This window comes from Sorex araneus, chromosome 5 (assembly GCF_027595985.1).
Source record: "Sorex araneus isolate mSorAra2 chromosome 5, mSorAra2.pri, whole genome shotgun sequence".
Lineage (NCBI taxonomy): Eukaryota > Metazoa > Chordata > Mammalia > Eulipotyphla > Soricidae > Sorex > Sorex araneus.
Genome location: NC_073306.1, coordinates 47,516,986 through 47,542,390, shown reverse-complemented (window position 1 = coordinate 47,542,390; position 25,405 = coordinate 47,516,986). Strand labels below are relative to the sequence as shown.

General features: G+C 59.1%; 1 protein-coding gene across 3 annotated transcripts in view; it reads right to left on the bottom strand.

The window, feature by feature from the left end:
- The window catches only part of AHDC1 (AT-hook DNA binding motif containing 1), a 64,728-nt gene extending 40,066 nt beyond the window's left edge, over nt 1-24,662 (bottom strand). The window contains exons 1-2 of one of the 3 annotated variants that reach the window (XM_055140840.1): nt 24,647-24,662; nt 23,854-23,975 (exon numbers count right to left, since the gene is read on the bottom strand). The gene's annotated coding sequence lies outside the window, so the exon portion shown is untranslated. Of the gene's footprint in view, nt 1-23,853; nt 23,976-24,209; nt 24,627-24,646 lie in introns of those variants that run through there. The other 2 variants (XM_055140838.1, XM_055140839.1) reach the window with 2 other exon arrangements.
- Nucleotides 24,663-25,405: the final 743 nt, after the last annotated feature.

Sequence of the window (25,405 nt, the reverse complement as noted above, 5' to 3'; positions counted from 1 at the left end):
AGATTTTGAATTTAAATACTAAAAATATTAGTAATTTTATAGTGATTATATATTGAAACAATATGTGGGCTGTACCGGGTTATAAGAAACAAGACTATTAACATTTATTTACTTCTTTTTATTTTGTATAATGTGACTACCAAGATGACTTAGGTAGGTTCCATGACGTTTCTATTGGGCAGTGCTGTTCTAGAACCTACGGTGCTTGGCTTAGAACCAAAACTTTGCCTATCTAGATCACTCCACGGGCAGCTTCTGCTCACCCACTTCCCCACATCCAGGCAGGCCTTTCATGTGGACCTGAATCTCACCCTCTCACTCTACCCCAGCCAGCTTTCTGTGACCAGTGCTGATGGCTCAGTCAGCTTTAGCCGTTATCTAGGGTATTTATGTTCACCAATTCATAACATCTAGATCCTGGAGCAAATGGCTCGAGATCAGCAGATCACCTTCCATGTTAAGGAGCCTGACACCTAACCTTGTTTACCTAGACCACTTCTATTAAGATCTGATTTTGAGATCTCTTAGGTGGAATGAGGTTCTAGATGAGGGATGGGAAACTATGGCCCAAGGGACAAATCTAGCCCGCTGCCTTATTTTGTAATTCAAGTGTAACTGGAGCAGAGCCACTCTTTCACTTATGTGTTATCTGTGACTGCACTCAAGGTAGAATTGTGTGCTCATGACAAAGACACCAAATGGTCTAGAAAGACAACATTTGTTTTTCCCCCCCGTGTTTATTTTTACTATTTGGCTCTATACAGAAAGTTGCCGACTCTTATTCTAGGTAACCAACACATCCAATCCATCGCCAATCTAGACTGTAGCCCAAGATTATGGTGTGACCAAATCTAGACCATCTTTACTCCACCAGATGGTACTACCAATCAGAATCTACACCAGAACTTAGCACAGACCCCCTGTTGCCTGGGTTCCAGATTTTAATCTCAGCAGGCAGACCTCTAGGTCTGTTCTCTGGAATGCAAAGGGTCTTTCTACTTCAGACTTCACTAGAGACAAGGCCCGGTGACTGTTCTCACAGGCCTTGGGCAGATCCAGGATACAGCACTGGAGGCCGAGTCAGAGACAAGGGTCAACCCAGCCCTGCCAAGGGGAAGAACAGAATCAGACCAAGAAGGCCGAGTTGCTTCACGGTCCGCCCCTTCTCAGCAGACTCTGGAGCAGATCACTTTGTTGAGGGTCAGTAGTGTGGGATTGGAGTGACAGCACAGCGGGTAGGGCATTTGCCTTGCACGCGGCCGACCCGGGTTCAATTCCTCCGTCCCTCTCGGAGAGCCCAGTAAGCTACCGAGAGTATCCCGCCCGCACGGCAGAGCCTGGCAAGCTATCTGTGACATATTCAATATGCCCAAAACAGTAACAACAAGTCTCACAATGGAGGCGTTACTGGTGCCCGCTCGAGCAAATCGATGAGCAACGGGATGACAATGCTACAGTGGCTTTCAGGGCCACACCCAGCTGTGCTTAGGGCTTACTCCTGGCTCTGTACTCAGGAGTCACTCCTAGTGGTGCTCAGGGGATGAGAGGAACTGCCAGGGATCAGATCTGGTTCATGTAGTGCAGTGCTTTACCCACTGCAGTACTATCTCCCCAGGCCCACAAAATTTTATTTATTTGGGATCTTTTGGGGGGAAGGTGGGGGCACACCCAGCTGTGCTCAAGAGTTACTCCTGGCTCCATGCTCAGGATCATTCCTAGTGGTATTTGGTAGAGCACAGTCAATGATAGGATCAAACGGGGGTTGACAGGATACAAGGCAAGCACCCTACCTGCAGTACAAGGGCCCTCGCAAACACAACTCTCTCTCTCTCTCTCTCTCTCTCTCTATATATATATATATATATACACACATATATATATGTGTGTATATATATATACACATATATATGTGTGTATATATATACACATATATATGTGTATATATATATATATATATATATTGTCCCATGGGACACACCCAGCTGTGCTCAGAATTTACTCCTGGCTCTGTGCTTAAAGGTATTCTGGGGAAACCATATGTGGTGCTAGGAATTATACTGGGGTCAGTCATGTGTAGGGCCAGTGCCTTAATCCTTCACTATCACTCCAGTCCCCCTTACAAAATTTTGTTCACTCTTGTTTTGGGGCCACACTTAGTTGTGCTCAAGGCTCACTCCTGGCTCTGTGCTCAGAATTACTACTGGCTGTGCTTGGAGGGCCATATATGATGCCAGGGATTGAACGATGCAAGACAAGCGCCCTACCTACTGTACCATCTCTCCGCTCGCCCCCGCCCCCCAAATAAAACTTGCATCAGCTTCTCAAAACACATCTTTATCCCAAATGGTAAAAAAATGAAATAAAATAAAATAAAATAAAATAAAAAAAGAGTGGGGTGGGGCAGAGGCTTTAATCCAAGTTTAACCCAATTTAGGAAACACAGAAAGGACCTCGACTGGGGTTCCTCAGAAAATATGGGGAGGACCCAAGGCTAGCACCCTGGGGGATCATCCCCCAGGCCCTCTTTTTAAATTTTTTAAATTTATTATTTTTTTTTGCTTTTGGGTCATACCTGGCGATGCACAGGGGTTACTCCTGGCTCATGCACTCAGGAATTACTCCCTGCAGTGCTTGGTGGACCATATGGGATGCTGGAATTCGAACCTGGGTCAGCCGTGTGCAAGGCAAACACCCTACCAGCTGTGCTACTGCTCCAGCTCCCCGCCTCCAGGCCCTCTTTTCACAAGCCTGAGCTCTCTCTGATCTGACCTCACAATTTCTCTCTCCTGCTCAGCTCCGGCAGCCTCACCACTGCCTTCTTGCCTCCAAATCTTCCCCTGAATCACCTCCACCGGGTGCCAGATTCACCTCTCTCTGGTCGCTCTCAGGATGCCATATAACTGCTCCACGTCCTTTTCTAGCTGCCGGCTGCTGATGACAACACCGAGGCCCGAGGTCTTGGGCCTGGCACTGCAGAGCGTTCCCCGTGTGTGCGAGGCTCGCCACCTCCTCACTCTTGCCGCTCCCCTGGTCAGCGGAGCTTCTTCCTCTTCTCTCCCCGCTGGCTGGCCACGGTCCCCACCCACACAGGCACTGAGTTCTGGACAGCTCCTACCCCGTGGCTCAATCACAGTGTCTCAGGCTGAGCCCGCTGTCCCTGCTCTGCCCTTGGGGTTGCCCCAGGGTCCAGCCACTCTCGGAACTCAGTGCTCAATCTGATGGGGCCAGGCTTGGGGATGCCGGGTGCTGGCCCCAGGAAGCAGCTTCTGTCCCTGCTCTCCGGCTCAGCCCACTTCCTCCTTCTGTCCTCCAAACTCAAAGGAGCAGCGCTTCTCTGGTCACAGCGTGGCAGCGGGGACCCAAGGATGCTTCTGACGCAGCATAGTCCTCAGCGTCCTGACCCTGGAGCCAGCATTTTCTCTAGGACCATCAGTGTCCTCACCAAGGAAAGGTAACCTCCATAACTTGAAGGGTAAGAGCCTTCTACACTAGCAGGTTCTTTTTCTATTAAACCTAGCACACATGGGGCCAGAGCAATAGTACAGCAGGTAGGGCGTTTGCCTTGTTTGCCTTGCACGGGGCCAACCTGGGTTCAATTCCCGGCATCCCATATGGTCCCCCCAAGCACTGCCGGGAGTGACTGCAGAATACTGGTGGGCATGCCCCCTCCCCCACAAACAAAACAATAAATAAATAAAACCTAACATAACACTAGTGACAACTGCCTCCCTTATTCACAATGCCAACAACTCAAAAATCTTGGCATACCCTCAGCCCTTTCCTGGTTTAATTTCTCCTGGCATTTATTAGCATGTAACAAATGATACGAGCGACTTATTTTTGTCCTGACTGCCCATTTTGCCTTCAGTGTAAGCTCCTTGAGGGCAGCGGGTTTTGATCTGCTCTACCCTCTGCTCTGTGCCACTGAGCCATATCTGCCCCGTGTGCAGCCAGCAGCTGAGACACGAGCCAAGCGCCTTCTGGGCTTGGGCACTGCGCTGAGCCTGCGGCTGGCAGTCACTCTCGTCTCTGGAGATAGGTGCTTTCCGTGGCCCCTCGTTTTCCAAAGGAGACTTCAAGTCACCGGCCCTGGTCACATGCTAGGAAGCAGCCTGGCTAGGATTGGACTCCGGTGCCTTCCCTCTTGATCACCATGCTCTATTTCCTGTCCAGATGGGAGGTTATTTCTATTTCTACATTAGCTAAGCCTCTTGAATCTGTCACCCTCCCTATCTCCCGGGGGCTGTCACTCCCCCTCTGCCCCTGAGGCCACCAGTCCTTCCAACCCTCACTCTGACCTCGCCGCCATTTCCTCCCACTTCTCAGCCTTCAGCCAGGCCCTCACTCTGGGCCTCTGCAGATGCCATGTGCATTACGCCTGCAATGTGCTAGCTGCTTGTCTTCTTCAAGGAGCTTCCCATCACTGAAGGAGTCTTTACTCACTACCTTTCCCTGAGCCCAAGCCCTGTTTGCCACTGGGGGAGAGGGATACATTTTCTGACTTCCCCCTTACTTTGCCCTCTCAGTCCCTTTCCCGACCAGCTCTCTCCCTCCAGTCTCTGCTGGATCACTGCCCTCCACCCCATCCTTTCCTTAATTAAGTATGTTATTGTTATTATTCTATTGTTTTTTTGGGCCATGCCTCGCTATACTCAGGGATCACTCCTGGTGGACTCACGGAACCATATGGGGTGCTGGTGATTATACCTAAGTCGGCCCTACGCAAAGCAAATGCTCTTTATCTCTCTGGCCCCAAACTTATTATATTTTTTGGTCTGGTGACCCTACCCCAAGTACTCAGGAGTTACTCCCGGTTCATTTGTGGTTGTACCTTAAGGAGTTAGGGAGGGTCTATATGATCCTTGGGATCCAATCCAGGTCCCCCACATGCAATGCATGCCCTCAGTCTGTTGAGCTATTCCTCTGGCCCACCATGATCAAGTTTAAAGGATTGTGGTTAAGAGCCTGACTTTTGAGGGGCCAGAGTAATAATGGTCAGGGCACTTGCCTTGTACGCAGCTGACCCGCGTTTGATCCCTGACACCCCATATGGTTCCCTGAGCCATCAGGAGTGATCCATGAGTGCAGAGCCAGGAGTAAGCCCTGAGCAGAGCCATATGTGGCCCCCAAACCAAAGAAAGATATGTGTGTGTGTGTGTGTGTGTGTGTGTGTGTGTGAGAGAGAGAGAGAGAGAGAGAGAGAGAGAGAGAGAGAAAAGAGTCTGACTTTTGAGTAGCTCAAACTCCAGCTCCACCCATAGCTAGTCCTATATTTTTTTGGTTTTGTCTGGCATGTCACCCACCTCTCTAAGCCCATTTTCTCTCTACAAAATGGGAATCATATGAGAAGTAAGCCCCTGAGCTAATGTGTGCGGCCCATAGTATGCACTCGACAAACAACAGACTGTTATTGCTTTAATAGTACTTTGGAGTCACTTATCCTCTTTCTAAAAGCCTCAACCATTTTCTCCCTCCTTCGCTCCAGAATATAATTGATAAAATAGCAGGATCATCAGGTATTGACTACTTGCAGTGGTCTACAAATATATCTGCCACCTAGAATTGACTCACTGAATCCTCATAAACCCTCCAGGGGTGCACTTTTAGTACCCATTTTATAGATAAAAAAATGAAGGTCCTAAGAGAACAAGTGACTCATCATGCCTGGAATTCAAACCCAAGCAATCTAACTCTAGACGTGAGAATTTAGGCCCTGGGGAGATAAGACTAGGAGTTAGGGTACATGCAAGTGCCTGCAAGAACCTTAGTTCAACGCCTGGCACCACATGCGCCTCCCACCCCCACACCCCCACCCTCAGTACCACAGGATTTGGTCCCAGTGATACCTGGCACCACAGGTCAGAGCATCAATGCGGTAGCGGATCCTCACATTGAACTGCCACCTTTGTTGTCCGTGAGAGAATCGGAGGGAGTGGCCCTTGGATACCGCCTCCAAGGCCCCCAAAATAAGTCAAATAAATAAATGACACTAGGATGCTGAGACTTCCTCATTTTCACTACTCTGGACCATCTCCATCTTTCCAAGGCCAATCCTAGGGGCAAGACACTTCCTTTCTGCAGATGCTGAACCCCACCACTAGACCAGAAGGTGCCCAAGCTTATTTGGTCTCCTGCTCCCTACTAGGGGAAAAAACAAACCCACACCACTGTCCCCTCACTGGAAGTTTACCTTCTTTAAGTGAACTGACGGAAAGCACTGATTATACTCGAGGCCCCTGGATCTGTCCAGCACACACCCTCCCCCAGAGATCAATGTCATTGCTCACTTCCAGTCACTATTATCTAGATGTGTAGACTAAGCCCTGCTCTGGAGTCCATTCTTCCTATTCTCTCTTTCCCTCTCTCTTACTTTTTTTTTTGGTCACATCCGGCGATGCTTATGGGTTACTCCTGGCTCTGCGCTCAGGAATTACTCCTGGTGTTGCTTGGGGGACCATACGGGATGCCAGGGATTGAACCCACATGGCCATGTGCAAGGCAAAGATCCTATCCACTGTACTATTGCTCTGACCCCTATTTCTCATTTGAGCCTCACAAAACCCTACAGAGTTAGTAGCAAGACTTCCCCTCGACAGGTAAGGAAAACTGAGGCTTAGTGGAAAGTCCAGTAAGCCCCAAAACTTTCAATTTTGTTTTATTTGGGACCTGGGGCCATTAGAGCATCTAGGGGCTGGGAGTGACATCCAGTGATGCTCAAGGCCTATTCTCAGCTCAGTACTCTGGGGTCTTTCTCTGGGCTGTGCTCAGGGGACCATGTGATCAATGTCGGGAATTGAACCCAGGCCTCCTGCATGCAAAGCATGCGCTCCAGCCCTTTAAGCCTTCTCTCTGGCTCTCTCCTATTGAGAGAACTGTCAATAACTGTTTCTTCATATCTGCCCTTTTTTCCAGCCAGCTAGAGGGCAAGCTCTCTGAAGGCACAGGTTGAGGCCAACCCTCCCGCACTCGGCCCAGCCGCCAGTTCTGTAGCATGTGGCCTTACACCACAGAGGCTTCCCACTGCTGGTCTGCGCTCCAAGCTGGCCACCCCCTGATGCACTTCCTGTGCCCCACAAAGTGGTCCTGATGCTGGCTGTGCCTGCTATGTCAGGCTTGAGGCTGGTGCAGGCTGGGGCAGGAGCATCCCTTCATCCCAACTAAGACTCCCTGAAGACACCATACCTCTTCCTTCGATCTTCTAGGGGGCAAAGCCTGTGGGCTAGCCTCAGGACCATAGGGTTCAAGTGTTGGCTCTTCCAGGTACTGGCTACATGACCTTGGGTAGAACGCTTAACCTGTGCCTCAGTTTTCTTTTCTTTTCTTTTCTTTTCTCTTCTTTTTTGTAGATTTTGTGCTACATCTAGCTCAGAGCTTGCTCCTGGGCTCAGGGATCACTCCTGGTGGGGATCAGAGGATCACGAGGGGTGCCAGGGATCAAACCCAGGTCAGCTACATGCAAGGCAAGCACCCTACCCACTGTACTATCACTCTGGCCCCAAGCTCAGTCTTCTGACATGTTAAATGGGGGTGATACTAGGGCTGCTATGATGATGAAATAAATACCCATTTACAAAGTTAGAGAACTGCCATGCTGCATGTTTATCACAATAAAAACTAGGGTTCTATACTGCTACAGAGCAGAAGGGCCCCCAGTAGGGTACAGTGCGAGTCCTGAGTCCAGCCCCAGGCCAGAGAAACAGTGCAGAAACGCAGGTGATGCAGACCTCACGCCTCAGCAGCCCCTAGTGGTAACGGCCCTCCTCACTCCACCCAGTGATGGGGGTTCTCACAGTACAACCAAACCTCCTCCTTGGCCCTCCCTGCCCCTGTCCATACGTCCACAGAGCTGGCCTACTCTCCAAGTCCAAGCTTCGGGCTGCTGTCGGGGCGTGGGTGCCTCACTGTCTCCTCTCTATGGCTGGGCATAACTCGCTGACGTCCTGCCCATGGACGTGGCTGCAACAACAGGATGTGCCAAGGCCCGGGCCTGTCTGCAGGGAAGGATGAGCTGTGTGGGGAAGGGCAGCTGTTCTTCACAACCCACCGCCCTCCTCTGAGTTTCCCCAACAGGTGCAGCCAAGGTCTGGGGGTCCTCGACACCAGACCTTTATGACCCTGAAATACTGGGGGGCAGGTAGAGTCCTCAGCTCAAGCCTCTCTTCACTAAATCCTTATCTCTGAGCACGGAAGAGGCCTGGGGAGAGATGAGGGGAGGAGGTGGACCCTCAGGAGATGGGGGAAGAGAGCTCTCCTTTGGGGGCAACTAGCAAGAGTGGAGAAGACTTTGGGGTTAAGAGAGACAGAGCAGAAGACGGCCCAGGCCCTCTGTCGCCCTACAGCTAACTCAGCAATCGCCTGGTCTTCTGCCCCTCTAAGAGGGGAGAGGAGAGCCAGCAGCCGCAAGTTAGGCTAGATGATTACCCGCCGTTAATTAATTAAAATAAACAGCAAATTAAATACAGCAAAATTAAAATAGCACAGGAAATTAATTCTCTCGCAGCCCCACCTCACAGGTGAGATGCTTAAAGGTCCCTTTGCAGCCAGGATCCAGGGCAGCTGGGAGGTCACCAGAACCTATCTGACTCTGCAGCTCCTGACATCCCCAAACATCAGCGCAGAACCTGCTCCCATGGGCATTTACCTGGATCTGCCACCCTCGGAATCGCCTCAGCCCCTTGAAACAGCGGTCACATGCCTGAGCCCAAGTCCTGCACCCCTGTCAGTGGACAGGAAGAGCCCAGATACCCCCTAAGTAAGGGGCTGGGGTCCATAGCCTCCTGGGTCCCTGATGCAGCAATGGGGTATGGGGGGGACTTGGCTTGTCACCCCAGGTCCCCAGAGAGGCTTGGAAGCAGATGTGAGCAGAGACCCCCTCTCTGCCAGGCAAAAGTCCTGGCCTCTCCTTTGGAGAGCCCCATGTGCATCTCTAAGGAACCCCTCAAATGCTCCCAGAAAAACATCAGGGCCAGAATCCCAGGCCAGAAGATGGTCAGTACTGCCCCACCTCCTGGCCTGTGGTACCAGGATTTCCTTCAACACAAGGCTTGTCAATTAAGCATAGAAAGAGGGAAACTGAGGCCAAGGACAGCAAGGTATGTCTGTGGTCACGCCACGATTTACGGGCAGGAGTTGGAGCTGCACCTAGAACGAACACACCCCACAGGCCACAGACATTCAGTTTTCTCAGTGCTCTCAGCTCTGCACTGACCCCTCAGCCTGGCCACTAGGGCCCCAGTGACCCACACAATGGCCAGACCCTTGACCTTCTCTCTGCGGGGTGGGGGTTGAGAATGATCCCCTCTACCTCAAGCTCCTCCCCCCACCCCCCGCCTGGGGTCTTATGTGCCTTTTTAGGGCCAGTCCCCACTGCCTGGGTCACCCAGAGCTCTGATTCACCCCCATTCACCCCCAAGCCCACCCCTGGGTGGTCAGTATGAGCTGGGACCGTCTACACCCACTCTGGGCACAGCATCCAACACACACTGGCGCTCAGTAAGTTGTCCTGCACTTTGCTGTCCCTCAAGTCCAGCTGGCGTCTGACCATGATGACAATCACTTCCTGAGCCTCTCCTGTGAGCCTGCTCTGCTCCTTGTCTGTCCCTCTTCCAATGAAGGCCCCGCTCGGAGGGTGTGTGACTTTCCTGAGGTCACAGCTCAGGAACTGGAGCCCCACCAGCCCGCACTCTGAGGGCATCTCGACATCTGCTCCTCTGCCATGTCAAACCACCGTCATGCCCACACCCTGCACCCGACTGGCCTCCTTTCCCCGGGCTCTTCCCCATGACTCCTTATGGGCCACGGGGCAGAGCCCCACCCAGCCTCTGGGCATGGCACCGAGGGCAGCGCCCACTTCTCTGCTCCAGGCCGCCCTGTCTGGGAGGCTCACTCCCCTTCCCTGCATGCATGGTTGTGATTCACTTCCAGCCTTTGCAGACGCTGTTCCTCTGCCGGCCACACCTTTCTTACACTTTCCCCTCTCACAAAGTCCTACATCTCCTTCCTCAATGACCAAGTTCAAGGGTTATCTTCCAATCTACACAGACAAGACAAGCAACAAATAAGCCAGTCACAAAATGGAGCGCGCTCTAGCAAGGACCAGTGTCACGATGTCCCTGAGCCTGGCCCCCCGTCCGTGTGCCATCGCCATTTGCAGAATCCGCGAATGTTCCATATGTCACTGTTGACCGAGCTGAGGAACAACCAAGCCAGAGTGCGCGGGGCCGACCGAGGTGCAGGGGAAGAGACCGAGGCTGGGAAGGCCAAGGACGAGGTGGAGAACAGTGACAAATCCTATCAGGGCCGCTCTGCATCACAGCTCCAGTCTTGGCAGAGGGAGTGTTTATGAGAGACAGAGGAAGGGAAGTGATGGTATGAGGGAGGTTCTCAGAGACAGAGAGAGAGGGAGAGCGCTGTGTGCAAGCGCGCACGCGTGTGTAAGTGGGGAGGCTCGGCGTGGGGAGTGCGTGTGTGCGTTGCGTCTGTGAGTTAGCCTGGGAGAGGTGAGGAGGCATGTAAAGGTGGGTGTGCATGTGTTTGTGTGGGCGCCTGAGAGGAAGGCGTGGAGGAGAGAGAGCCCCTGGGAGAGATCAGGGCGGGGGTCCAAGGGAAGGCCGTTTGTGGGGGGTCCCAACAGTGAGGACAACAAGGGCTCAGCCAGGGGCCACGTGAGAGGGGGTGCTGTGCAAAAATGGGGTGTGCGGGTGCGTCTGACGGGCGGGGAAAAGAAGTGTCAGCACTGTGCGGCGGGTGTGGCCACCCTGGCCTTGCCACAGGTCGGGTACCAGAGGTGGGGGTGGCCGCCGGGGCCCGGGACCAGGGGCTCTGACTAAGCGGAAGATTCCTCAGCGTTCTCCCTGGAGCCGCGGCACCAGATTACCAAGTCCCCAGGCAGGGAGGCGGAGGAGGAGGCCCAGATGTGTGCATGCCTTACATCTGTCCGCAGCAAAACCTCTGGGCATTTATTTGTCTTTGTCTGTGTCCGGGTGTGCACGCCTGTGCTCGTGTGCTCTGCTGGCTCTGTCTGCGCCTGCCTTTGTCTCTGTATCTGGCCTTTGTCTCGGGGTGATGCTGGTCTGTGCCCAGCCACATGGCTGTGGGCCTGTGTGTGTCTCGGGGGGCACTGCGTGTCCCTGCCATGTACCTGTCTCAGCAGGGCTGTGGGCGCCGCAGGGCAGACTGTTGGGTGGGTCACCGTGGCCTTGTGGCGAGGGAACAGACTCTAGAGGCCGTGGGTCTCCACCTCAGGGGGTGGAAGCAGGGGTGTGTGCTGGCACTCTCTGCGTCAAGACACTGCCATGTGTTGTGGCCTGGAAAGGCCGGTCTGTGGCCTGAGCATTCGTGAGGCCAAGGATACGTGTGTGTTTGTGTCTGTGTGTGTGCGCACGCGCGCACGCGTGTGTGTCTGTGTGTATGTGTATGTGTGTGTGTGCGCGTGTGTGTTGGGTGTGAGGGGTTTGTCACAGACTGGTGAGCAAGTTAATCTCAGACTCCGTGACACGTGGAATAAAATCACGCTCCCATAATGGGATCATTCGTCTTCCTGTCCAAGGAGAGAACCAACTCTTCACCCTCCGCCCTGGGGGAGCCAGTGGGGCCAGGGCCAGGCACGGGCCCCCATCCAGGCCCCTTCTGGCCTCGGTACCCCACCCCCACCCTTCCCCTGCTGCATCAGGCCCATTCTGCCTCCAGTGCCCTGGTGCCCAGTGTGGGCTGGGCTGGGCTCCAGGACATGTGACTGAGCCTCAGAGGCCTGTCTTGGGCCCCCAGCCCCACCCACTGGCAAGGAGGGCCCTGCCCCAGATGGGGGGGCTGGGGGGGTTGCAGGAAGGAATCTTTGGGCCCCTCCTCCTCCCGGAGGGGAGGGATGAGCTGCAGGCCTGGCCGGGATTTTCCATCTCTCAGCAACAAGATTCCTGGTGAACAGGCTGCGGGGTTTGGCAGGGCGCCTGCTGGAGACCCGCCCTCACCCGCCAGGATGCCTGGGTCCCCAGGGCCAGGCAGCAGCGGGTTCCCTGGGGAGCTGGGAGGGCCCCAGAACTCCAGCCGACTGCTGCCTGGGTCTGTGGGAAAGCCAGACCCTTCCGGGCTCCAAGCCCCCCACCCAGCCAAGATGGCTCCCAGTCCTAGCGTCTGCTCTCCCCCTCAGCCACACCAATCCCCCTTCTCCGCACCGCCCCCCGCCCCAGCCCCAGTCTTGGCTCCCCAAAGCCCTCCAGTTAGCCAGCCCCACCCACTCCCTGCCTGACCCTCACAAGCATGCAGCCTGCGGCTGGGTCCTGGGATCTCCACCTTTGGACTGGAGGTTCCCAGGTTGGGGTGGGGGGGTGGGTAGGGCTGGGCTCCCCACCTCTGGTAGGGCTTCTGAGGACAGAGCCCCGGGCCCTGCAGCTGCGAGTTCTCTCTGGGTCTTGGCACTCTTTTCTGACAGAATGAACAGACTGGCACCAGGAGAGGGTATCAAGTCCAAGCTGGGGAAACTGAGGCACCGGAGCCCTCTGCCTTGCCTGACCACTGTGAACCGGACCGTATCTCAGACTCTAGACACACACAGCCTCCATCCCGCCCACAGGAGAGCATGTTCAGGAGGGGAGTCTCTAAGGGAAGATGCAGGGACAGGCGGGTGGACTCACCCCTACACCCCACCACAGGTGGGGGATGAGGAGCAGGTCTGGGCAGCGATCAAGGCCAAGGAGGAGTGCTCACTAGTAAGGAGGATCCTTAAATTCCCCTCCAAGGCTCCCAACCCCAGTTGGGACCTTCAGGGTCAGGCTGTGTGGTCCCTGCCAGTGTCACGGACCCAACCCACCCATCAGCGGGTACCAGGAACCCACCCCAATGGGCTCCAAAGGAAGGGGCTCGATAAGCCCAGCCGGATGGGGAGAGGGCTGAGCCCTACAGAAGCAGCCAGCAGCTCCCCCTGAACCTTCCAGAAGTTGGGAGCTCACTACCATGGGGAAGAAGCCAAGCTGGTCAGTGTGCCCAGGAGGGGGTGACCAACCCTCAGCCCCACTGAGTGGGCAACTGCTGGTTTCGGGGCCCTGCCTCCCACCACACAGTGCAGAAAGTGGCTCAGACATCTGGGGGGCCCCTCTAGCCTGGGAGTATCCCCCACATCAGAATCAGAGAGGGCGGGACTGAGGCAGCTACCTGGAGGAGTCCTGGGAGCATGAGAACCAGAGGCAAAGGGCAGGCGATTGCTCCCCGACTCGGACCCACTCCCCGAGGTGCGACTGTCCATGGGAGGGGATGGGGGGGGCACCGGGATGTGCACCTTACTGGAGGGGTGCACTTCAAGGGCCCTGGGCGAGGGGAGAGGAATGACGAGCCGCCAGCAACTCTCCACGTGAAGGCTCTGGCCGGGCTGAGTCTCAGGGCCCTCGTCCGTGGAATGGGGTCGGATCTTCCGCACGGACCCTCCAGGGGGTGGGGATTTGTGGGTGAAGTGCTTCACCGGTGGTGGCCTTCAGGACTGTGGCTGGGGTGGCAGGCGTCTGAGGGCTGGGGCAGGGGAAGAGGGCTTGCCCTCCCACTCCCGAGTATCCTCGTCCCCCACCCCGCGCCCTGAGTCGATGTGCACATGTGTGAGGGTGGGGGCTGCAACAGGCCACCAGCCAGGAGACAGCAACCCCGCCAACCACACCCCCTGCCTGTCATCGGCGGGGCCCGTCACCACCCAGCTTGTCACCTGCCTGCCTTGCACCCGCACCACCTGTCACCCACCCAGCTCGTCACCTGCGCCACCTGTCACCCACCCAACCTGTCACCAGGGCTGCCTGACAGGCACTTGGGTGGGGTACCAGAGACAGGGGGAAGACCACAAGGGTGTGGAGCTGGGGGCCCCAGAGACCCTGTAGGACCCCCACTTCAGCTCGGCATCCTGCAGCATCGCCATGGCAACCTCTCAGCCGCAACCACTTTCCCAAACATCCCCCGCCCGCCCACCCCACCCCCCCACCCAGGCCCTGCTCTGAGCTGAGCTAAGGCTGGGAAGAGCCTGAGTGACAGCAGGCTGGGACAGGAAGGTGGGGTTCATCAGCTGGCCGCCCCTGGTCTTCCCTCCCTCTTTGGACTCAGTTAACCCATCTGCAAAATGGAGGAACCCAAATGGATGAGGTTCCCTCACCCCACGCCCGCCCTCTCCAGCCTGGATTGGCGGGACCAGCTGCCAGTTCACCTGTGAGGAGTGGAGGGTGGGCCTAAAGCACAGGGGCTCTGGCCTTTCCGTCCTACTCGGCCCAGGGCCTGGGGCCCCAGCTCACAGCAAAGTGGAAGAGGCAGACTGGAAGGCAGAGGGGCTCTGCCCCAGAACTGCCATCTCGAGACTCCACCTTGGGTGACCCAAAGTGACCGGGGGCTGAGCTGGCTCCCACCTCCAAGCTGCATTATTTATAAAGCCCCAAGCCCAGCACCGAGCAACAGCTGCGGCACTGCCCCTCCGGGAACACATGCCACAGCAGGAAGGAGAAGACAAGGTGCCTCCTCAGGGGAGGTCTCTGGGGTCCCTGGGGTCCCCGGTGCCCTCCCCAGCCCCTGCCTCCCCTCCTCCGGGCAGGCGCGATAGGATTACTCCTGCATGACTGCCCGCTCAGCGGGTGCCAGAGACCCTCCTGCCTGCAGCGATCTTTAAAATTCCTCCAGCCCAACCTGGCTCCCTTTCTCCCGCAGTGAGTGAGGCGCCCGCGTCTACTGCAGTGTGCCCGTGCTGCCACCGCGGACCCTGGTGCCCTGGGCAAAGGGATGGCGGTCCCCAGGGTGGAGCCCAGGGCTCCTCGGAGCCCTCTGAAGCCCACCCTCGGGGCCCCTGTGCCCGCTGGTCCTGCAGAGCCTGTCAACTAAGAGGGGATGGGGGGAAGCTAGCTCAAGTGGGAGGCCAGGCATGCCAATGGCACCCAGGAGACACCTGGTGGGCAGGGGGGGCTTGGCCTGCCTGCCAGGGCTTCTGCTGCTGGAAGCTGGTGGCCCCCACCTCTGCCCTTACTCCATATCTCTCTGACTCCAGCTCCCTTGGGGGTGGGCAGAGAGCTGGGCAGGGCCAGGGGCTCCCCAGGGCCCAAGGGGCAGGCAGGAGATCGATGTGCTGAATGTTTTCAGGCTCTAATGGAGCCTGCATCCCGGGATTGAGGGCCTGGGCACAGGCAATGTTGGGGGGCCCCTCCCTGAGCACTGCAGTGGCATCCTCTTTCAGGCTTTATGGGGGGGGGTCAGGGAACCTTTCAGGGAGCCTTCCTCCAACAAGAGAAGAGGCCCCAGGGATCCCTGGGAAAAAGGGGGGCAATACCCAGAGCCCCCCCATCTCCCGGGCCCTAATGCAGGCAGAAGCAGCTCAGCCTCTAAATCACTCCCCTCACTCTGCCCTCTGAGGCGGATTCTGTGCATCTGTAATTAGGGGGTGGAACAGATGGCGGAGATTCCGTTTAAAATCATGCATCTAGTAAAGTAACCTTCACTGTCGGAGCTGACTCCCAGGGAGACCAAGCCCTGAAGCCCAGCTTGGGGGGGTGGGGGGTGCACAGAAGCATGTCAAGCCAGTTCCTTCCCCAAGTCTCTCCCTGAGGGCCCCCCAGTGTCACTCAGGTGGGCTGAGTGGGGAGGGGTTGGCAAGAACCTGAGAAGTGTGGGCTGGGGATAAACCCCCAGAGCTCCTGCTTCCCCTACACACACACACACACACACACACACACACACACACACACACACACACACACACACACACACTCATACACACTCACAAACACACTTATAATACACACACAAACTCATCAGAGCTGGGCACTCCAAGTTCTTGGCTAAGAAACTAGGGTGACAGGGTGCCAAAAGCCCCCAAAGAGGCCCCAAACCCCCAAAGCCCAGGCCAGGGTGCCCAGAGCTCAGGGTCTCAGCGGGGCAGCTTTGAGCCAGATGTACAGTCTCACTGTCCAGGAATGAGAGGCCGGGGCACGGGGGTGGAGATACGCCCCGGGGAGAGGAGGTGCTGGGGCGTGGGGGAGGACCCGGGCAGAAGGAGAGAAGCTCCCGGGAGAGAGCCAGTGTGCTGTGCACGCAAGGCTGGGGCTTTCGGGGGAGGGGAGCCAGGTTGGGGGGGGGGGACAGAGGCTGGAGGGAGGGTGTGCAGGAATGTGTGATGGTGGGAGTGAGGGCGGTAGGGAACTGAGGCGGAGTGTGTGACAGGGTGAGGTGGGGGTGCAGGCAGGAGCTGCTGTTGCGCTCAGGGCTGAATGGAAGCTGGGCTGCGCCTGAGCTCAGGCTGGGGGGGTGGGGGGGCCGGGATGGGTGTTCGGAGGGGCTGCCCCTTGGGTGGCTAAGGGAAGAGCAGGAGCTCGTGGGAGACACCTGAGGGACCTGGCGGAGGGCTGGGGTTGTGCGGGCGCTCTCACACACGCATGCCTGGGAAGGCAGGAGGGGCTGGGGGACGGATTTCAGGAACTACTAGAACTGACGTGTTCAGGGGGTGGGGGGGTGCAAGCAGCGCTGTGTGAGTGGGGCTGAGGCGGCGTGTCTATGCCACGTCGAGGTGAAGCTGTAAGTTTGGGGAGGTGGAGGAGCTGTGCGGTGTGTTTGGGGAGATGTGGCTGTAGCAAGTAGGGTCCTGGGTGTATCTGGGAAGGTGTTGGGGTAAGAGAAGGAACTGACATGTAAAAAGGTGTGTGTGTGCTGGGGTGTTTGGGGTGTGTGGTCAGGTAGGTGGGGCACATGCGTGTCGGCCTGGGCAGGTAAGTGGTGGCTGTGTTTGGAGCCTGCTGGGGGTCTGTATATCCACAGGGCAAAGAGACGCAGTGTGGTGTGGGCATGCAGAAGGGCCATGTTGTAAAGGGTGACAGCAGTGTGCTTTAGGGCACCAGCTGGGTGTTCAGGGGCGCTGGAGCTGGGGGGGGGGGGGGTTACAGAGGCCAGACACTCGCACCCTCCACTAGGAGGCGATAGGGGTGTGGTTGGGTCCCTGTGCCCGTCAGATGGGGGCACTGGCCTCCCCTGTAGGAAGGGCAAGGGTACCATACCACCCTGCCCTGGCCTTTGCCCAGGGGCCCACCTGGGGCCCCCAAGCCCCTTCAAGCCCCTCTGCCAGGGGGTGCCTGCCCACTCCCAGACCCTGTGTGGGGGTGTCAGGACAGGCAGTCCATCTGGCTCAGCCTGTGCCCAGGTCTGAGGAGCAGTGCCGCCTCCTCGCTCCCTGGGGGGCGGCAGCAAGTCCCAGCCCACCCATCTGCCTTCAGATGAGGAGGCAGGAGCCTCTACAAAGCTGCCTGGAGGGCATCGTGTGTTTGAAGAGCCCGGGCAGAGGGTGGGGGAGCAGCAAGGCCCACAGTCCTCACCCAGGCGCCTTTGAAAATCACTGATGCCAGGAGCAGAGGCAGAGGGAGGACGAGGGGCGGTGGGGAGGGATGTCTGTCCTTGTGTGCAGGAGGGTCAGGGCCCGGCGGGGAGCCGAGCCCCTTCCCAGTGTCTGTGTTGAGGGGCTCATTCTGGCTGGAAAGCCGCCCTCCAGCCCGGGCTGCCAGCCCCCCACCTGCAGGCACACAGTCCACTGCACCCCCACGCATGGATGCCCTCACCCCCAGCGCAAGATCTTCATATGTGCACTTCCGGGATACCCCCAACACACACACATGCTCCACAAAACCAGGGACAGTCACACACACCTGTCACACACCCATGCGTCCTGACAAGGAGCTGCCACACAGACACCCGCCCCCAACCTCCCCCTCCTCCCAGGCATTTGCCCCCCCTCCACACCAGGCCAGGCATTCTACCCCCTCCCCCGGAAGAGGTGCACGCAGGCCTCGACCACCCTCTCAGCTCGACCACCCACCCTCTGCCGATTCACAGGGCCCGGCCCAGCTCCCCCATTTCTGCTTCCCAGGAGGGCTCAGCCAGGCTAACAGGATGTCCCCAAGTGCGGGTGCTCCCCAGAACCCCGGTCTTCCTTCACGCCACAGCATAGACCCTCCCTCTACTGTGTGTGAGAGACATGACCTGAGACCCCCGAGAAGGCTGTGTGCCCCTCCCCCAGTCACTCCCATCTAGTCTGGGTGTGGAGGGTGCAGGTCTGTGTCTCAGAGGCCGTGAGGTGCAGGTGTGTGAGGACGGGGCCGCCCTGGCAGCAGCCTCGCCTGGAGAAGGCCTGGAGAGGGGGTGCAGTGCTCTCCGGGAGGGGAGAGCGGAGGCTAGGGACATCTGCAACCAGGGGTCAGGGCCAGGAGAGCGCCCCACGCCTCCCTCCCCTTGCGGAAGGAGCAGGGAGGAGGGGGTCTCTGGAAGCTTCTCTCCGGCTTTCTCCCTGACCTCTTTAGCAGCTGGGAAAAAGGAGCCGGGGGTGGAAGGAATGGAGACTTGGCTGGCCTGGGGGTTTGGGGAGGGAGGCGGGAGGAAACACCTTCCAGATTCTCCGCGAATCCCTGTTCATGGTTCACAGCCTGCAGTCTCTCTGCGCCTGCTCCTGCGGCCCGTCTGGGTTTCCCCCTTTCTTTCTCTTCCTGTCTCTCAGAGCACCCCCGCCCCGGGCACCCCGTCGCCCTTCTTCCATCTCCCCATCTCTGAGGATCTCTCTCTCTCTCTCTCTCTCTCTCTCTCTCTCTCTCTCTCTCTCTCTCTCTCTCTCTCCCCCTACAGACCCTTCCATTTTTTAATTCCTCCTCTGCCTTGCACCTCTGTCTGTCCGTCTCTCCCTGTCCTGGTCCATCTGCCCGTCTCTGCGTCGGCCTGTGCGTGGGTGTCTCTGTCCATCTGTTCCACACCCATCTGTCTGTGCTAGTCCTTCTGAGGGTGCCCACTCGCTCACCGAGGCACCCTCCTCCAGGTCAGCAAGGGCCTCTCCCGGCTCAGGGGTGGGGACAGGGTGCAGAACCGCAGCTTCTGGAAGCTGCAGTAGGAGCTGGGCTGAGCTAGGAGTTCAGGGGCCAGCCAGCTGCAGAAGCAGCCCCCGCCCTGGGCTCGCAGCCCAAGGACCCCAGAGCAGAAAGAGGAGCAAGAGCTTGAGCTGGCTTTGCAGGACCTCCCTTTACCCCACCCCCACCCTCCTCAAGGCCAGCAGGCTGGAGGGGTCCTCAGTGCCCACCTTCCTTTCCCCCAGCCCAGGAGCAAGCCATGGGGAGCCAGGAGGGAGGGGCAAGGCTGTAAGGCCTTGGGGAAAAGGGGGCTGGGAGCCATAGCTTCCTGTCTGAGGGCTGGGGGCTCCATCTCCAGGCTTAGGGAGCTGCACAGGCTCTTCCCGCAGCCCCTGACCTACAGAGACACAGAGATTCACCCCCCCCCCCCCGTGCCCTCCCACTTGTCTTCTCCTCCCCAGGCAGAGGTTCTGGACAGGTAAGGACTGGACCTTTGTCCCGTGTCTATGCATCAGCCACCAACCATGGCCACAGAACCCCAGGTAGGCCCACATGTGTGCGCGCACACGCACACACAGAGCACCCCTGCACGCCCAGCACCCCCATCCGCCTGGCCACTCAGGGCTCCGGGAGGGAGCCCACTGCAGAGACCTGCACTCTGCCAGGTCTGGGGCGGCTCGACAGGGCTCCCAGCACAAAGCCAGCTGCTGCCTACTTTGCTCCCTGTGCACATCCCCTGGGTGGGGAAACTGAGGAAGGAATGGGTGCACGCGGTTCTCCCTCCCCAGAAGTGCAGCCGAGGAGCACAGGGAGGATGGGACAGAAAGGGGTGCTGCAGGGGCAGAGGCTGGCTCCTTCCCGACCTGCCGCGGGCAAAGTCCGTCGTATTGACTGCACCTCCCCACAGCCCTGCGCTGGGCCCGGGCCAGGGGCTGGCTCCCTCCCTCGGAGCTGCCTCTCCGCTGGCCGGCCCCCTCCCGCCCGGCACAGCAGCCCTCCCTGCCCTCTCCCTCCCGGCGCTGGCGCGCTCATCCTCAGCTCTTGGAAGCCTGACTCACTGTTTCCCTCCTCTCTCTCCTCCCTCCCTCTCTCTCCCGGCAGCGGCACCTCCCCCTCCCCTGGGGGGGCTCTGGCCACAAGGGTGCCTGCCTGCTCCTTTCCCCAGCCCCTGGGCCCCCTCTGCACCCAGAAGGCCCCCAGCAGCTGTTCCAGTTCTTTGACTACAGCGACTAGAGCGCCAAGAGCCTGGGTCCCAGGGCAAGTGGCTCCCCTGGCTAGACTGGATTCCAAGTGGGGCAAGGGGGCTCAGTGGAGTGACTCCCCGATGCCTCTGAAACCTAAAGCCCACCCCCCCACCAGAACCACTTGGCCCTAAACACCCAGAGCCTGGGGGGCCTGGTACCTGGCTCAAGCCCCCACCCAGGTCCACCTCTGTAAGGTGAGGCAGGGCCCTGGGGTCCCATCAAGGGCCAGGGAGCATAAGTCAAGTGACCGCAGCAGGAATTGTCCTCTCCCAGGGCCCGCTCCCCTAAACTTTCCTTCCCTCGCTCTTCTCTCACCCACCTGTCCTCCCTCTTCCCAGAGACATTTGTTTGTCTCTCCTCCAAAAAAACAATCCCAGCATCTGATTTGGGGTGAGAGGCCAGGGCCGGCTCTGCTTAGGCTGTGGGGTGCCAAGCCCTTCCTGGGCTCAGGACCCACCTCCCAGGGCTGGATCCCAGCTCCTCTCCGCCCTGCATCCCTGGCTGGTGACCATCCTCCCTCCCTCCACCTAGCATGTGGCTGACTGAGGCTCTCCCCGCCCCCCTGCCTCCCCCCTCCCCAGCTCTCTCCCTGGGGGGGCCCATCTGCTGGCATTAGCAACAAAGTCACCCTTGCTCCCTCCCGCAGTCCCCAGCTCCACCCCATCCTGGCTTCCTACCCTCCTCCTTGCGTCCCGAGAGACCCAGGAGACCCAATGACAGAGCTGGGTCCCATCCCATAATAGCAAGTCTGTTTGACCTCACCCAAGCTGACCAGCAGGACCTGGGCGTCTGGTAGGAAGGCATGACACCCCTCGGTGGCTGGCAGGAGACACCGAGCTCAGCTAACTACAGACCAAAAGGAAAGCAAGCCGCTGACCTGCTGCGGGCTGGGGGGGGCGGGGGAGGGAGTTGGGGGGAGGGAAAGGGGAGAGGTCTGGCTTGTCCCCGGGAAGCCCCTGCCCAAAGGGAAGGAAGGGAGAGGAGACAGTGGCTGCATCTGAGAACAAGCTGTGTCCCTCTGAGGCCCTACCAGGCTAGAGCAGCAGCCCCCCCCCCATAAATCTGCCAGGGGCAAACTGCCCCTCAAACCTCCAGGACGGCCCCCAGAATGAGAGCCCATCCCCTCATCTTCCTTAGAACCCAAGCAGGGCCTCCCCATAGCACACTTCCACTCAGCTCAGCAGGGGGGCAGGAGCAGCCTGCCAGGATCTAAGCAGGTGGAGTGGGGGGGTAGGACAAAGCCCCCCAGCCCCAAGACCCTTCACCAAAGGCCTCATCCAGGGCTGGGGGCGATGCCAAAGAGTCTTTTCTCCCAAATAATCATTTCTCCCAAAGCAGAAAGCTCTGCTGTCCATCTGCAGCACCTGGGGGTTCAGGGGTTCCCTGCCCTGGTGACCCCGTTCCAGACCCCCCGGCCCCACCACCGGAATCCACAGTCAGCTCCATCTCTTTATGACACCAAATTTCTCCAAGCCCAACAGCTCCTTCCATCACCGCCTCAGCCATAGATCACATTAAAAACTCACAGAGGGCAACTTAAACACATCACATTTGTTTCTCTCTATATTATTTCAAAAGTAACGGCATTAAAAATGGATTTTACTACAGAAAATAAATATCAGCACGTGGGCCAGGAGCCCAGGAGGGGGGAGAAGAGCCCACCAAGAGAATGTCCCTGAGGGCCTGAGCAATTTAGGCGCTGACCAAGGGGGTGGCTGAGAAGCCAAATACGCGGGGGGGGGGGGGGGGGTGTCACCTAGGGTGGGGGCAAGACCCACCCACCTGCCTCAGTGACAGGTGAAGAGGGACCAAGCCCCTGGTCTGGACTGGTGCCCACCATGTGCCCAGCTCTATGCCCTCTCTGATCTTTGCCACCTCTAAGGGGTGGGCACTGTGGGGCAAGAAGTTCGCCAGCCTCTGGGGGTTACTCCAACTATTGACACATCGGGAGAAAAAAAATGAATTCAACTTACTATTCAGTTTGATTTTCCATTACTATAAAAATAAATATACATCTGCTCAAAGGAGGGAGCCGGCAAGCAGCATGCACATGCCACCTGGGGGGGTCCCCCACAGCTCACCCCCCCCCAGCTGCCAGGGGGGCTGGACTACCGGGAGCTGGGGCTTGCAGTTCCCCCGGCGCAGCCCCACACCTGGCCACAGGAACAGGAACCAGCCAACAATAGAAACACCCCCGTGCTCCTGGCAGGACTCTGCCCGGGCGCAGGCACATGCCCCGGCCCCACCGGCAGCGGCAGCAGACAAATGTGGCCACCCTGACCCGGAGGCAAAGCTTGTCCTCACACCCTGAGCTCTGCCCTGGGAGCTGGGGCCAAGTCCCGCCTGACACCAACTGGTCCGGCGGGAAACGCCTGCCCAGCCAGACAGGCACAGGCCCCCCAAGGGTCCCTCCTGGTGCTCCGGGTCCCGACGGTGCCGCCAGCCCTGCCTCCCAGGGTGACGCCAGGGCCCCCATTCAGCTGGCCTTGCCAGTCAGGCGCTGGTGCAGAACGGAGGGCACCCGGCGCAGCCCCTCCCAGCCCAGCCCCAGGGCCCCCAAGCTCAGAAGGAGGGGGGCCTGCTCACCCCTCCACATCTGGCCCTGGCCCCCAGGGTCTGCGGTAGAGAATTCCCGCCCCCGCTTCTCTCCCTCCTCCCAGCCCACTCGGTGCCCGCTGCCCGCCTCAGGGACAGCCCCAGCTCCCGCCTCCGGCCAGCAAGGCCCACATCCTTCCTCCCTCAGCTGGCCCCCGCGCCCGGCGGGAGGCTGGGGGGTCAGGCTGCCGGGGAACCCCTCCAGCTCCCATCAGTCCTCACCCCCAGCCCCCAAACTCTGGGTTGCTGTCCCTTTTCCTGTCAAACAGGAAACAAGGTTATTTCCTAGACTCGCAGCCAGCCCCCTGCCCCTCTGGCTCTGCCCGGCGACCAGGACCCAGCAGGGAAGGCGCCCTCCACCAGAGAGCAGGAGGATTTGGCGTTTCACCCCCAGCTCCCGGCCCAGGGGGCTGACAGCTGTCACTCAGCACCCCACCCCCTGGGGAAGAGGGGGGCCGATTCAATCAGAGCCCCAGAGGAAACGCATTGATAGGAGATTATTTATTTATTTATGCAAAAGTGAGCCGACTTTGTTCGCCAGGTAACCGGGCACGCGGCCCAACCCCTCCGGCCCTGGCCGCCCCCAAACCCCTCCTCCGCCCCACACCCCCTCCGGGTCAGGAGGTCCCCGCCCCTCAACTCCCAGAGCACCAGCGGAACCTTGGGATTTGGGGGTTGGAGGGGAGGGGCTCCTCCGCAGTCTCCCCCTTTCCCAGCGCCGTTCCTAAAATCCAGCCTTGTTCTCCGCTCCCACGGTCCCCCCTTCATCCCCCCACCCCCCCACATTCCCAGCAAGCTGGAGAGCAAATTGCAGTTTTAAATCCAAAGACGGAGGGAGGGGGAAGGAGGAGAGGGCGCGCGGCAGAGCTGGGCGCGCACCTCGCCCCCGAGCCGGGGGAGCCGCGGGGCGGCCAGGAAACCCGAGAACCCCCCCTCCCCGCCCCCCCTCCCGTCCACCTCCCCCTCCCCCTTCCCGGCGCTGCCTGCCAGGCTTCGAGCCGAGCCCAGCCGAGCCGCGGGCCCCGGTGGAAACAAAGACCGATCGCACCGCGGGCACCGCAGCCAAGGGGTCCGGCGGACCGGACCCGGGCACGCAGAGGGGGCGCCGGGGCCCCCCTGGCGCGCTGCACAAAAGAGCCCGGTCGGCCGGTCCCCAGCGGGGGGTCTAGGTGTGGGAAGGAGGCGCCACTCACCGGAGTGCTGGGCTGCCGGCTCCGTGGGTCCGAGCCAGGCGAGGGGCTTCGGGGGGCGTCTGTCTTCCGGCGGCGGCAGCAGCAGCAGCAGCAGCAGCAGCAGCGACGCGGGCGCCCGGCTGCTGGGGAGAGGAGTCGCGGAGGAGCCCTGAGCCGCCCGCCGTGGCTGACAGCATGGCTCGCGCCTCGGCTCACATTCTCCGCCGCTAACTCCGCTGGACACGGCCCCCCGCGCCCGCGGCGCCCCCCGCCGCGATCACCCCGGGGCTCTCTCTGCGCCCTCCTCGCTCCCCCCTGCCGCGCGCACACTCTCCCAGCCCTGGACACCCCCGCCCCCACCTCCCCAAATTGCAAACCTGGGAGGGAACGCGCCCCGCGTAGTCCTCCTCCTGCTCCTCCTCCTCCTCCTCCGCCCTCCTCCCTCCCGCTCGCCCTGGCTGTCTGTCTGTCTCCCTGACCGTCTCTATCTCTCGCTCCCTCTGCCTTTCTATGCGCTCCGGGCTGGGTGGGAAAAGGAAATGAGGACAGAAAGCAGACGCTGGCTTTGGGTGGTGGTAGCTGGATTCCCTCTCTCCCTCCCTCCCCCTCCTCCCCTCCCTCCTCCTGCCTTCTGCTCTCTCCGCTGCGAGCCGGGCTGAGCGCAGCCTGGCGGGTGGCTCGCTCTGCCCGCCCGCCTGTCTGTCTGTCTGGTCTGCCTCGCTCGCTCCCTCCCTCCGTCTCTCGCCCTCGCCCTGCCTGCCTGCCTCTCTCCGTCTCCGCCGCCGCCGCCGCTGCCTCTGCGAGCTCGCCTTACCTTCGCCGCTCACCATCCGGAACCCCAGGGGGGAGCGCGCGCGCGGCACGCCGGGACTTGTAGTCCCCGCCGCGGCCGCTCGGCGCGCGGGGCGGGCGGGGCCGAGCCCGCGGCTCCGACGGTGCGGCCGCGAGCCCGCGGGGACCCTGCGCCCCGGGACCCCTCGGGCGAGAGCGCGAACCCCTGCGGCGAGGGGCTCTGGCTTGCCCCGAGGACTGGGACTGTTCCGCGTGTTCCTTGTCCCCTGTGCAGGAGGCGCGAGCGGGGGGGGCCCTCTGGCTCTAACGGAGGTTGCGGGTGGGAGCGAAGGGGCGGGGTCTGAGAATGGAATGAGAGTCGAATAGGGAATCAAGGGGTTAGCCAAAGGGTCTGCGACTTTCTGGGGCGCCCCGATTAAATAGGAGAGGAAGTGGAGAGAGAGAAAAAGAAAGAGAGAGAGAGAGAGAAAGACTGGGTCTCTGAATTTGGGGACGTTTTCCTTTCTGAAAAGGTTTTCAAGGAAAAATGGAGCTTTTATTATTATTTTTTTTAATTGTGGGAGGGCAGCTCCTGAAACCCTGAGTGCCCCCAGCACCGCGTGACTCCGAACCCGAGGAGCCCCGAACGCCGAGCTTTGGGTTAATCGCCTCCAACGCCTAGTTCTTCGCGAAGTCAAGGGCGGCGGGGCACAAAAGTCCTGGATAATTCACACCCCCGCCCCCCCCCGCCCCCACCCCAACACGCACATTCCCACCTTCCTGAATCAACGGAGCATTTTCC